General features: G+C 39.0%; 1 long non-coding RNA gene across 1 annotated transcript; it reads right to left on the bottom strand.

The window, feature by feature from the left end:
- Window positions 1-1,453: 1,453 nt before the first annotated feature.
- On the bottom strand, window positions 1,454-13,083 carry LOC129281056 (uncharacterized). Its single transcript, XR_008586491.2, has 3 exons — window positions 12,953-13,083; window positions 6,150-6,269; window positions 1,454-5,791 (listed from the first exon to the last, which is right to left on the bottom strand). It is a non-coding gene; the product is annotated as an uncharacterized LOC129281056 (long non-coding RNA).
- Window positions 13,084-14,166: the final 1,083 nt, after the last annotated feature.

The raw sequence follows: 14,166 nt of genomic DNA, 5'->3' as shown, positions 1-14,166 counted from the left end.
TAATGAAAGATGAATATCCTTTACGAAGATTACTTCTAGTTCAATGTATAAATTGTGTCTTTCACCACCCCCCCCCCCTCCCCACCCCGACACCTGTTTCATTTGTGGATTGAGTTCAAGTCAAGTAAGTTTGGCGAACAAAGATTTATCTCCCGTTGTGACAAGAAATACTTGAAGACAAAAATACAACTGCACACAGCAGTATCATCGGAATGTACAAGTAAACCCTTACAAAAAATTCCTGTAGTACTCTGTGATATGTACTGCAGGAAGTATCGCAGGAAAGTACTGCAGGAATTACGTGCACGTAATTTGGGACGGTACTACAGAAATGTACAACAGGAGTACAACAGGTCCGTGTCCTGTGATACTTCCTGTGGTAATAACCGCATAAGTATGGCAGGAAGTATGACAGGACACGATCACCACAACCGCTACAACAGCTACAACCACTACCACACCACTACTAGTACTACAGGACAGTATCACAGGAATATCACAGGATAGTATCACATGATAGTATGACAGGACAGTATGACAGGACAGTACTACAGGAATTCCGCAGACCAGTATCACAGGGAAGTACTACAGGACAGTATCGCAGGACAGTACTACAGGAGTACCGCAGGCTTCTGGTACTGTGTCCTGTAGTACTGTCCTGTGATACTGGTCTGGTATTCCTGTAGTACTGTCCTGTGATACTATCCTGTGGTGATAAATAGTATCACAGGACAGTATGACAGGACAGTACTTTAGGAATTCCGCAGACCAGTATCACAGGAAAGTACTACAGAACAGTACTACAGGACAGTACTGCAGGAATACCGCAGGCTTCTGGTACTGTGTCCTGTAGTACTGTCCTGTGATACTGGTCTGGTATTCCTGTAGTACTGTCCTGTGATACTGGTCTGGTATTCCTGTAGTACTGTCCTGTGATACTGGTCTGGTATTCCTGTAGTACTGTCCTGTGATACTGGTCTGGTATTCCTGTGATACTATCCTGTGGTGATAAATAGTATCACAGGACAGTATGACAGGACAGTACTTTAGGAATTCCGCAGACCAGTATCACAGGAAAGTACTACAGAACAGTACTACAGGACAGTACTGCAGGAATACCAAGAGACCTTACCGCAGGACAATTCCTGCAGTACTGGCCTGTGGTATTCCTGTGATACTGTTCTTTGATATCTTCTGTGGCATTATTGGTCTCATCCTGCAGCCTTCTTGTGATACTTTACTGTGGTAATCCTGAAGGGATATTCTTGTTGATTTCCTGTGACAATCCTATGGTATTGTCCTGTAGTAGTCTGTGCGATTTTCTCACGACACCGTCCTGCACTGGTTTGTTAGGCGTAGTAGTTTGTAAGAATTTCCTGTGATCCAGCACAACAACTTTGACATCTTGACTAATGAAAAGAGGGGTGAAAAAACCCACAAATTTGCAAAGACGTTAAAAGCATATTCACATACCTTTATTATGTATGAGTTGTACTATGCACAGTATAGAACATCTTTGATATCATAAATGACTGCTAGAATAATGCAGTAACATTTCATCTTTAGGATAATACATGTACAAAGATTTATATCCACCAACATTGAGATGCCACATGAACTACTTTCACTATTCATACATTGCTGCCATTTTGAGATCACATAAAGAAAGCTAGATTCGACCCAGAATCCTTCCCTCTAACACAACATTAAGCGATTATTATTAATACCTTGGTCACATTCCTTGACCGGTTGCCTTACGGCGAGACAAAATCAGCAGTTTTAGGTATTCCTGTACAAACCACCCACGTGTAGCTGGTAGTAGCTGGTACAAGGATGATTAAAACTGCTAATTTTGACTCGACGTAAGGCCACGAGCCGGCGAATGTAACCAAGGCTTAACCAGTATTATGGTTGCAAAAAAACCTGTAATAGCTGAGCAATTGCATTTTCCCCTTCTTGTCAACACCCGATTGGCTTAATACAAAAAGCAGAACATCCTTTACTCAACCATGTTATGAAACAATGGATAACCACTTCTGCATGTACAGATAATGCATGGTGCACATACAGTAAGGGATGAAATTATGATGTGTTGATCACCATTATAAACTTAAAGTACATGAACGTAATCATAATCACTTCATTTTGCTTAGAATTCACTTAAGTCCATAAATACTGAAAGATATTTTTGAATGAATTTCACATGATTTAGAATGTTCACCATAGGTTAGAAAAAATATGAACATAAGATTACTTTGCCAAAACGTAGATCAAATCTATTGAGACATTAACCTTTTTGACATTGAATAGGCATATCATTGTTTTACAGTCTTCTTGTCTAAGAATTGCTCCAACTACGTATTGAAGGGTTATATATGAATGTAAGCATGAGCCCATCATAAACACGAAATTGCGGCATGTAATTTGATTTGCTACATGTCATAATTGATAACTAAATGACGTTCAATACTTGATGTTGCTACATAAAATAATTAAGGTCATGTGGCAACGTGAATTCATACCTACTCGAGCCATTTAGTAATTTCAATTAGTATATGACCTAATTAATTATGACATATAGCTCAAAATTGACCAATTTGATTGACCTCAATTATTTGAAGTAGCAACATCAATTATTTAACATAAGCACTCTCAATCGACGTGGAGTAACTCTTCTTTAGGTCATGTTACTATTCGAATTGGAACATGTTATTGTTTAGGTCATGCAGCAATTCTCGCTACCCCAAATAGGAACAAAAATCTCATAATGCGCGAGACGAGATAATTTTCACTCCGTCGGGTCGTCATCACCACTTCCGGTTTAGAGTCATGCTCGCGCGAGGTTCGCGATACTGAGTTTTCCACCACGCTGAAATCGATGCCAATCAGCGTAATATGTACAGAGTATAATACTTTTTATTACATTTGGTCAGTTTTGATTCCATTTGAATCATAAATAAAAATAAAAAATATATTTCACGTGAGAATAATTTTTATTCATGTTTTTATTTGGTTATAAAAAAATCAAACAAATAATGAATATCTTAAAATTTTGCATTTAGCGACCGGCCTGACATCACGATCGTATTCAACTACTAGACACTAAATATATTCAGCATTCATTTCGTTCAATTTTTCGTCGACCACAAAATGGATAAAAATCAGTTTCGGAACTTAAAACAATCTTAACTGAAAGATGAATACCGTGCAATGGAAAGCGTCAGGCAGAATTAGTGACTTTAGCAGAAAAGGCTGTAAAACTGTTAGTGAAAGAGAGGGTTGTGATCACGAACTTTCCGAGCGAAAGCTACGTTGTGTTGTTGTGCATGACGGCACTGTTGATCTAAATGGCAAAACAGTGCGTTGGACTTCCGAACAGGAAGTTGTAATACCGAAAAAGCTATCCCATAATGCAATGCACGTTACAGGGATTTTCCCGGATCTCGGCGAAATCGCTATTTGGGGTAGCGAGAATTCAAATTACTTGCTCAAGTAAACAATTACAATTGTAATATCACGCAAAATGAATTAGCTGTACATGACATAATTCTGTTTTTTGATGGGCTTATGCTTCCATATATTAAGTAAATAGCTTTAATTCTTAATGATTATCCAAAAATTCATATACATAAAATAAACCAATATGAAGAGCATCATATCCAAAGTGATCACCAGTTCACACAATGTTACAGTACAAAAATAAAAAGCTGATTTTCTTATGTACTTTCACACACGTTATACATGTGCACTGTATGTCACTTGACCCTGGCAGACAATAGAATTGACAAGCAGTGAGTCCTACATGTACATGTCTGGTTTGCATACTTTAATGTTATATGAATTTCAATCATGGCCATGTGCTGTTTATACACTAAATGGAGGGATCTTGTCATAATGTTATGTCAATTAAAAACTAAATAAAATCCCAATTATCCTGAATAGACTAGCCCCCTTGCAATGGACATTGTAATCTTGTTTTCTTTTACCTTTCATTATTTTTGAAAATTTTCATACAACTAGGGCTGGGACTAAAACCCGAGTACCCGGGTCCCGCCCGGAAGCCTTGGGTACCCGGGTAGAAAAATCAATACCCGATACCCGAAAATTGCTCACCAGTATAATGTACATGTATTTGATTTGTATTGCATAGTGTAAGACATGATTGTAACTCATCACAAAAGTACACAAGCCTCATTTTGAATTTCACCAATTACCCTCTAAATATCCATAAATATACAAGTTTTCAAGTGATGATGATGTGACCGAGATCGTTCAATCATCGCCATGTTTCTTTTGCAGCGCAGTGACGTCATCCAGCCACTGCGACGCAAACCAATTTATGAATGAAAATATAGTAATCATGCGCATTGCAAGCCTCAGCCCCACTCAGTATTCCGTCAAAACAAGTCTGCAATACTCTGTCACCTCATACCAAAATCGACCTACGAAGCGCCAGCCAATCACGTTCTTGTTACCATTTTTAGTTCATCATAAACCGAAAATGGGAACACGATCGTGATTGGCTGGCGCATTTGACGCTCCGAAACCCTGAAATCAATTGACTTTGTTCACGTAGCGATACAAACTCACGAACACGATGTAATATCGACGCTACTTCGTAAGATTTTGACGGAAAAGCAAGAAGTAATAAAAATTTGCTTACCTGTGCAGTATCGGTGAGAAAACCTTTTATAATTCATATGAAATATAGGAAAGTGGAATTCTAGGTCGATTTTGGTACGAGGTGACAGAGTATTGAAACTTAATTGTTTCGATTGAATACTGCGTGGGGCACGGGAGGCTTGCAATGCGCATGCTTACTATATTTTCATTCATAAATTGGCTTGCATCGCATTGGCTTGATGACGTCACCTATGGGGTTTTTCCACCAGTCATATTTCAAGTGACATGATTTTCGGGTACCCGCCCGAAAATTACCACGGGTACCCGAAGAGAATAAACCCGAAAGTCCCAGGCCTACATACAACTCTTTGTTTTTTTTTTATACTTTATCAAAGTTTTTATGATTATAAATGTAATTAAATAATTTGACTTTAATCTTGATAAATGTATATTACTGGTATACTAATTGTGAATTTTTAGCAAGAAACAGTATTTGTGTTGGATTAATACATAAAAATGTTGCAAAATTTCGGAACAGCGTACCCAGGCATCACAAATTTGGTCTCAAAAGATGTGCAAGACTTGAAAGTAAAAAGGCAGCTTACAGCCTCCCAGTTATTAACCCTCAGTTAAATTGGACCAATTTGACCCCCCCCTTCCAAAAATTTTGCGACCATGCTGTCGCACAATTTTTTTAAAACATGCCTCTTTCTAGTCTTGTGCATCTTTTGAGACCAATCTTGTGTCACCCGGTACGTGGTTCTGTAATAACGTGACATTATGTAAGTACATGTCATACCAAAAATTGCTCAAAAAAGTGATTTTGTGTACAAAGTCAATGCAATAGAGGAAAAAGTATGATTTTGTATTCTAATTACGCATAAATTAGTATTATCACTTAATAACAATTTGCGTGAAATAATTTACAATTTAATTTTGTAAATTATGCCCTAGACAACCCATGTGCCAATGTAAGACGCGATTGTGCGGTCGAGATCTCAAGGGAGGGGGGGGGGCCCTGGAAACCCCCTCCCCTCCCCCCCTTCCCCGGCCATATCAACTCCCAAAATACCCTGGCCTTAGTTGACTTTCTGGCTCCTCTTGAGTAGTCACCATTCATTGGACAGCTTGTTTTTATCCACGTCTGTATAGCACGAGGCAGCTTAATCTGTAGAAAAAAAACACACGTACCATTACGATAACATGAACAACATAAAAATACAAGAAATAAGGTGTTTTGCCACCATCTAGATCTCTTTTCACAAGTACATACCTATCGGATCATGAGGTCCTTGCGGCTATCTCTCTTAGCATATTCTTGCTTATAAAGCAAACTAAGCCGAAGAGTGACAAACAATTTATAATGCAAACAAATTGTCATAAGCACATATTGAAACTCTTTAATAAAAAAATGAAGAATAAATCTACATCTTCTAACAAGGATTACACTGTATGCCACTGCATGAATACAATCTGCTTAATTTTGCAATTATAATATCTACTGAAGTGAATGCCTACATAATCACCTTTTATGAACTCCAACCGTGTCTTGTACATGATCATGGCCTTTTCTGTGTACACCTGTAGTATCTTTCCCACATAATGCTGGACTTGTTGCTCGATCATCCAGAGATCCCTCTTTGAATCTTTAATGAAATGAAATGAATTTGAGTGACATAGTAAAATTTTATTTGCAGATTAATAAAAATACATGATGATAAAACTTCTTCATTTCCATATTTCAGTGTTACAATTCAGGTGCAAAGAGTCATATTCTTTAATAATATTCAACATAAAATCAATGAAAACTAGTGCTGTTGTCGATAGGCCTCATATCGACATTGATGTCGACATACAAAGGATTTTCAAAATTCTGACATGTCGACATGCACGCACCCACATCGACATGTAAACATAAAATAAAAAGGGGTCTAGCCTACAGTCACGAGTGTAAAGATTAGCTGAAAAGTTAGAAGCATTTATCCACAGTAATTGGCGCGATTAAAAGGTTTATTCAGCTTAGCAGCGCATTAAATGAAAAAAGAATACCTGCGAGCTGTGCGGCAGTAGAAATACGTCAGTGCAGGGCCGGCCTGCCCGATCGAGCCGCCCTCGATATCCCGCTATAGCGAGCGTAGCGAGAGTAGCATTCACCGTACCCATCCACGGAAATATGTACCCATCGCGCGCTATTCACCGTGCTTGATAATACGTTGCTCCTCAATGCATTACTTTTCACATAAACGTGAACAGCAGCGAACACGTGTTTTTGTAAAAGTTGTGACCGCAGCAATTGAGCGCTTACTTCATATCACGAAGTCACAGAAAACTTCCCTTCATTCGTTTGGAGATCGTTGCACGGATCGCCTCGGAAGTGATACTGAAATTATCGGTCGATTTTCATTATTTTTCTTTGTCAAATTGAGGAGCTTGCGTTTGCAGCACATGGTACCAGCGTATACTACGCAATGATCACTGTTGTAATTGGTGATTCTCAAATTGGCTACGAGTGTTATTGTGCAATGCTTTCGAGACCGGATCGTGGTACAAAAACTTGATTCTCCAGAAAAAAATGTGGATTAAATCGGTGATTTTGGAAGTGAATTCACTCCAGCTTGGTAAAAAATATGTTTTCCCGAACTGAGCCTGTATTATATAGATCTAGTGTGGGGATATCACTCGTGTCAAGCCCCCTGATTTGATTGAGAGTGTTGTTCCACGATCGAATGCTTTTTTTATGTTAGGGAGCCCAGGCTAAATTACGGTCCCTTTTTCATGTCGACATTGTCGATGTCGGGATTAATTTTTAAGCGACATGTCGACATAGATTTTTGTTCCCGACAACAGCACTAATGAAAACATTAAAAGTAGAGGAGCATTTTAACCTTACTCACAGTCTGTTATTGTCGCTAAAGTCTTTACAATAAGAAGATTGGACACTTTGCCGACATCGCGTAATGCTTTGCATCGATTTACATGTATAATAGTCTTTGTGCCTAGTCTTTTCTATGTAGTGTCTTTAATATGTCTAAAACATGCGTCATTTAGCTAATTAGACGAACAATTTTGGAAATTAAAGACGGATCCATATTTTATCAACCGGAAGAGAAATTAGTGCTTAAATGAAGCTATTTGAGGGATATTGATGATATTTAGGGTGAATTGACTTCACATCTTTTCGTAAGTTTGTCATGTTCATAGAAGGCCGGACTTGATTTTATAGAAACCTCTTTTAAATTTGTGGGATTGCCTACCTCGAGTGAAGTTCGTGCAGGCTCCACTCCACTTCACTATTGCTACACTACGCTCCACCTACCCAAACTTTGAGACCGTGAACTGGATCTGATATTCCGAGTGACAAAAAGTGGTATTTTATGGGGGGGATATAAAATTCCTGCAACATCACGCTCTTTAAAAAAATTAAAACTAATATTCTTCCTGCACACAAAGTTTCACTTCTTCCCCATGCCTCTATCCGTCTCAAAATTGATGATTTAGAGCCAACATGAAGTTTCTCACACGTATCAATATTCAATACATCGCATGCGCGTGAGGTCGGTCGGGTCAGACCAGACCCGGTATATCGCGCATATTGCATCCGCATGCAATGTTTTGAAATCGGCAGCGAATTATAAATATGTGTGAGGAACTTCATGTTGGCTCTAAATCACCAATTTTGAGACTGATAAAAGCATGGAACTAAATGAAACTTTGTGTAAAGTAAGAATATTAGTTTTAATTCTTTTTAAAAATCAAGATGTTGCATGAATTTTATATTCCCCACCCCCATAAAATCCCACATCTGTCACTCAGAATATCAGATCGAGTTCATGGTCTCGAAGTTCGAGTAGGTGGAGCGTAGTGTTGTGTAGCCGTAGTTAAGTGGAGTGGAGCCTGCACAAACTTTGCTCGAGGTAGGGATTGCCATGCAACTGTTGACATTGTACACAGCGGCACGTAATACACCCATCGGTGCTCTCTTGGCTTTCCATGTGATGCCACTACCGTCTATCATTAAGAAAGAAGTTGACAGGTTGAAGGTTTGGAGGTGTCATAAATATTTACTATTTAGTTAGGTTGTTGTCCAAAATCTGGCGCTAATGCAGTGTCGCACCGGCCGATTACCAGCAAACCTCATCACCAATACTTGTTCCCAAATGTCATGACAAGTCTCTCAGTCACATTTTAATGTCAATATACCCAATACTTTACAAAATATCGTAATCGAGAACGGCTGTATTTCGGCTTTGATCTCAACATCGTTGAACTAATCCGTAGACATCGCTTCGCGGATCACTCGGATTCGCCGTGCGCAGTATGTTGATATGGACTGAATTTAGCAACCAAATCATGTGAACATGTGGCAAACGAACTGCCAGCATGCCGTATGTGAATCTTTTGGTTGCATAACTTCAGTCCATATCAACATGACGGCGAGCGGTGAAGCCAAGCGAAGCGATGTTTGACTGAGGATTCGAACGATCGATGCCTTCAAGATCACAGTCAAAATACAGGTGTTACCGCTCGCAATATTTGGAAAAGCGGCGCTAATGCAGTTTCGCACCGGCCGATTACCAGCATACCTCATCACCAATATCTGTTCCAAATGTCATGACAAGTCTCGCAGTCATATTTCGATGTCAATATACCTACTCCTTTTCAAAATATCCTGATCGGGAACGGCTGTATTTCGGCTTCGATCTTGACCTCACTGATCTAATCCGTAGACATCGCTTGGATTTGCCATCGCTGTAATGTTAATATGGACTGAATTTAGCAACCAAATAATGTGAGCAAAGCGGTGTTTGACTGAGGATTCGATGTCTTCGAGATCGCAGTCAAAATACAGCCGTTACCCCTCACAATATTTGGGAAAGCAGTGGGTATATTGATATCGAAATGTGAACCAAGAGACTTGTCATGACATCTGGGAACAAGTATTGGTGATGAGGTATGCTGGTAATCGGCAGATGCGAAACTGCATTAGCGCCGGAAAAGCAGTGGGTATATTGACGACGAAATGTGACTGAGAGACTTGTCATGACTAGCCTGGAGGCATCTGGGGAGTAAAATTATTTCTACTATACGTAGGCTTAGCACATAAATATTTATTGGCTAATGCAAGTATTTTATAATTCACGATTATCATCGGCTGAAGTTTTTTTTTTTTAATTGGCACTGCTCATGATATCGTCGCCCTCTCTTATACACGTCTTTTAACTAGGCTACGAACAAAGAAGGAAATATGGCGACAAGATCATCGGTGAGTATCTGCTCATCTTCTCACATGATTTTTCTTAATATTTGTATTATTTTTCGTGTAAAAAACTTTATAAGTGCCTAATGGGGGGAAATGAACTTCTTTTCCATTTACAAAATTGAGTGATAAGCAAGTTAAATAAATCAAATATTTTGGAGCAACATTGTTTTCTAAAAAAACTCTCCTTTGTGTGGCCCAATGCCTTGCCAGGCATCATGGGGAGTAAGCCTACATATACATGTAGTAGAAATAATTTTACTCCCAGACACCTCCAGGCTAGTCATGACAAGACATGATTTGGGACAAAGTATTGCTAGCCTATTAGTGATGAGGTATGCTAGCACTGTAATCGGCGGGTGCGAAACTGCATTAGCGCCCCCGATCTTGCCTTTCTTGAAATGGTTAGCGGACAAGTAGCTTACTATCTTTGATTTAGTCAAGAAGTTAGACTTACGATGGTGTTGAAGCCTGGAGGCGTTTGGGGAGTGAAAGTAATATACTGTACGTATGGTCACTCCCCTTACGCCTGGCATTTGTACTTATAGGCTCCCACACACCAAAGAAAAATGCAACTATAAAAATGCGCCAAACTGCTAGTTATGTTTAGATTCTAGTTTTAACACTTCTGTACATGGGTAAAAATATTGGTTGGCAACGTTTGGCAAAAAATGGATAGTTATGGTTACAAAATGATGCCAGAATTATATGAATTAATAAAAGTAGAAGAGAGTTTACTTACACTTGTTGACATCGCCATCTTTGTAAATGCAACCTAGTTACGTTATGCGTATAGAGGGCGGCAAAATCATGAGCGGTGCTAGATTAAAAAGTGTTAAAATGTCCCGCTTCTAGTGCTGTTGTCGGAAACAAAAATCAATGTCGACATGTCGCTTAAAAATTAATCCCGACATCGACAATGTCGACATGAAAAGGGGACCGTAATTTAGCCTAGGCTCCCTAACATAAAAAAAGCATTCGATCGTGGAACAACACTCTCAATTAAATGTATTCACCTTGACACGAGTGATATCCCCACACTAGATCTATATAATACAGGCTCAGTTCGGGAAAACATATTTTTTACCAAGCTGGAGTGAATTCACTTCCAAAATAACCGATTTAATCCACATTTTTTGTACCACGATCCGGTCTCGAAAACATTGCGCAATAACACTCGGAGTCAATTTGAGAATCACCAATTACAACAGTGATCATTGCGTATTATACGCTGGTACACATGTGCTGCAAACGCAAGCTCCTCAAATTGACAATAAAAAATAATGAAAATCGACCGATAATTTCAGTATCACTTACGGGGCGATCCGTGCAACGATCTCCAAACAAATGAAGGGAAGTTTTCTGTGACTTCGTGATATGAAGTAAGCGCTGAATTGCGGCGGTCACAACTTTGACAAAAACACGTGTTCGCTGCTGCTCACGTTTATGTGAAAAGTAATGCATTTAGGAGCAACGTTTTATCAAGCACGCGATGGATGGGTACGGTGAATGCTACTACGCTACGCTCAGCTCGCTATAGCGCTAGATATAGATCTAGAGCGAGTCGGGATCGAGGGCGGCCGGCTCGATCGGGCAGGCCGGCCCCACACTGACGTATTTCTGCTGCTGCACAGCTCGCAGGTATTCTTTTTTCGTTTAACGCGCTGCTAAGCTGAATAAACCTTTTAATCGCGCCAATTACTGTGGATAAATGCTTCTAACTTCTCAGCTAAGCTTTACACTTGTGACTTTAGGCTAGACCCCTTTTTATTTTATATTTACATGTCGATGTGGGTGCGTGCATGTCGACATGTCAGAATTTTGAAAATCCTTCGTATGTCGACATCAATGTCGATATGAGGCCTATCGACAACAGCACTACCCGCTTCAATCACTGAACTAGAAATACGTGGAAGTCGTGTACACCCAAGCAAAACATCGCCAGCGAACTCGATAAGTGACCGCCGCCATTTTGCTAGGTCAATTGTTCGAGAATGCGCCGTAGAAGGCAAGATGCAATATGTTTTCTCTTTGTATTTCTAACTTAGTTCAGTGGTTGGACATTTTAGCACTTTTTAATCTAGCACCGCTCATGATTTTGCCGCCCTCTATATGCGTTACGTAACTAACTTAGGTTGCATTTACAAAGGATCAAAGATGGCGATGTCAACAACAAGTGGAAGTAAACTAAACTCTCTTCTACTTTAATTAATTCATATAATTCTAGCATCATTTTGTAACCATAACTATCCTTTTTTTGCCAAACGTTGCCAACCAATATTTTTACCCATGTACAGAAGTGTTAAAACTGGAATCTAAAGTTTTTAACTAGCAGTTTGGCGAATTTTTATACATATAGGCCCTAGCCTAATTAGGTCCTACTCCTAGTTGCATTTTCCTTTGGTGTGTGGGAGCCTATATATAAGTACAAACGCCAGGCGTTAGGGGAGTGACCATACGTACAGTATATTAGTATTACTATTAGTGTTACTTTCACTCCCCAAACGCCTCCAGGCCACCCCTGACCTGGCTACAATCATGACAATCATGAACTCTTTGCCTACTGAGGTAGTCACAGCATCAACAATCAATGGCTTCAAGACAAAGTTAGACAAGTTCTGGTCTGCGTGGCATTATGTTCACGCATGGGAATAGTGCCTATTTCATTCCAATAGTACCGGTACCGGTACATTAATTGGCACAGCACATTGCACAAATAGCACAGACTCAGTTTTCGAACTTATCCAAGCTAGGAAGACAATCAAGCTAGGAAGACAACAAGATAGGATTAGGAAGACAACAAGATAGACCTGGAAACTTGACTGCAGGAACAACTGTATTTTTCCAGTAGATGCGGTATAAAGGTATAAAGATGACAATACAAACATCCTCACCGCCGCCATCAATACTAGCCAGCCGTTGGCCGTCCCCGGCCGCGCACACCGCAGATCAGCCCCCACCCGTTAAGCGATCGGGAACAACGGCAGTGCAGTGGCCGTACGGTAATGATTAAAAAGTCGAAGAAATTTAAGTGCATGCCGCGCCAAACTACGAAAAATTGATCTAACTTACTGTTTAGCCTGTTGTGTGAATGTCTTAAGAAGTCGTTGTCCGAATCTGATCCATATTCTGTTAGTTTTTGTTGAAATATTGACGGCCTTCTTCATCAAGCTTCAGGTTCAGCTGAGCAGTTACGAACGTTTTTTTTTCAAATGGCGGAACCGGAAACACGTATACCGGCCGTACGCGCACGCGTGCAAATTACTAGTCCGTGCGTTTGTACGGGGAGGGGGGTGGGGGGGGGGGGGGTCTTACTTTTTACTTGGCAACCAGACAATTTGACTATTTTCGCCATCATATATATCATATTATTAACGTAAAGTAATTGAATAAAGTAAAATTCATATATTTATTTCTTCTTCCTTTCTTTTTCTTTTCTATGTCTTTTAATTTTTTCTTTCTCTTTATTCTTTTTTTTTAATATAAGGATAGGATTTAAAAACATGTCTCACAATTTAAAACCAGGGCTTTTACTGAAAATATGTTATATAGGCCTACTAGTATGCAAGTAGGATGACAAAGAAAGCAATGAGGAAAATCACAGCTCCAATCCTATGTATTTTTCATTTTATTTATTTTCAAAAACACACATTTTATCCTTTCTTGCGATCGAAGGAAAGATCCCTTTATAAGGTTCAAGTAGTACAAGAAAATAATCTTAGATCAAGTGCCGGCAGGGTATTTTGATAAGGGGTGGAGGAGCAAGACAAGCAAATATAAAGATACCATTTTAAAGCGAAACATAAGAAAAGATAATAACTTTGCCAACGAGGTAAAAAAAATAATATTACATCGGTCGTGACACTTTAAGGATGGAAAATAGTTTGAAAATATATAGATACAAACTTCATACAAATTAGAAAAAAGAAGCAAAATAAACTGCCATCATATGTCAACAGAGATACAAGATTGTTCTTGCAATTAAAAAACATATTTACAAACTATATATAGCCTCGCATCATAAAAATAGATTGAAAATATACAAATTTATTTGATTTAAAAAGAAATAGATATAAACCAGCCTGGCTAACATATTGCAAGGTTGCAAAGATATAAACCGGTGATATAAAGAAAAAAAAATAGGCCTTAAAATGGAAATTAAATATCCTATTTTTAGTTTATCCTATTCCACCTGTAAAATAGAAAAAATATTGTGAATAGGAGAACAAATATTGAAGTAATTCTATTTGTAAGAAAATAGGTCCTTTTTACTAAAAAAAAATAAA

The sequence above is a fragment of the Lytechinus pictus genome, chromosome 8 (assembly GCF_037042905.1).
Source record: "Lytechinus pictus isolate F3 Inbred chromosome 8, Lp3.0, whole genome shotgun sequence".
Classification (NCBI taxonomy): Eukaryota; Metazoa; Echinodermata; class Echinoidea; order Temnopleuroida; family Toxopneustidae; genus Lytechinus; species Lytechinus pictus.
This window is presented reverse-complemented; position numbering and strand designations above follow the sequence as displayed.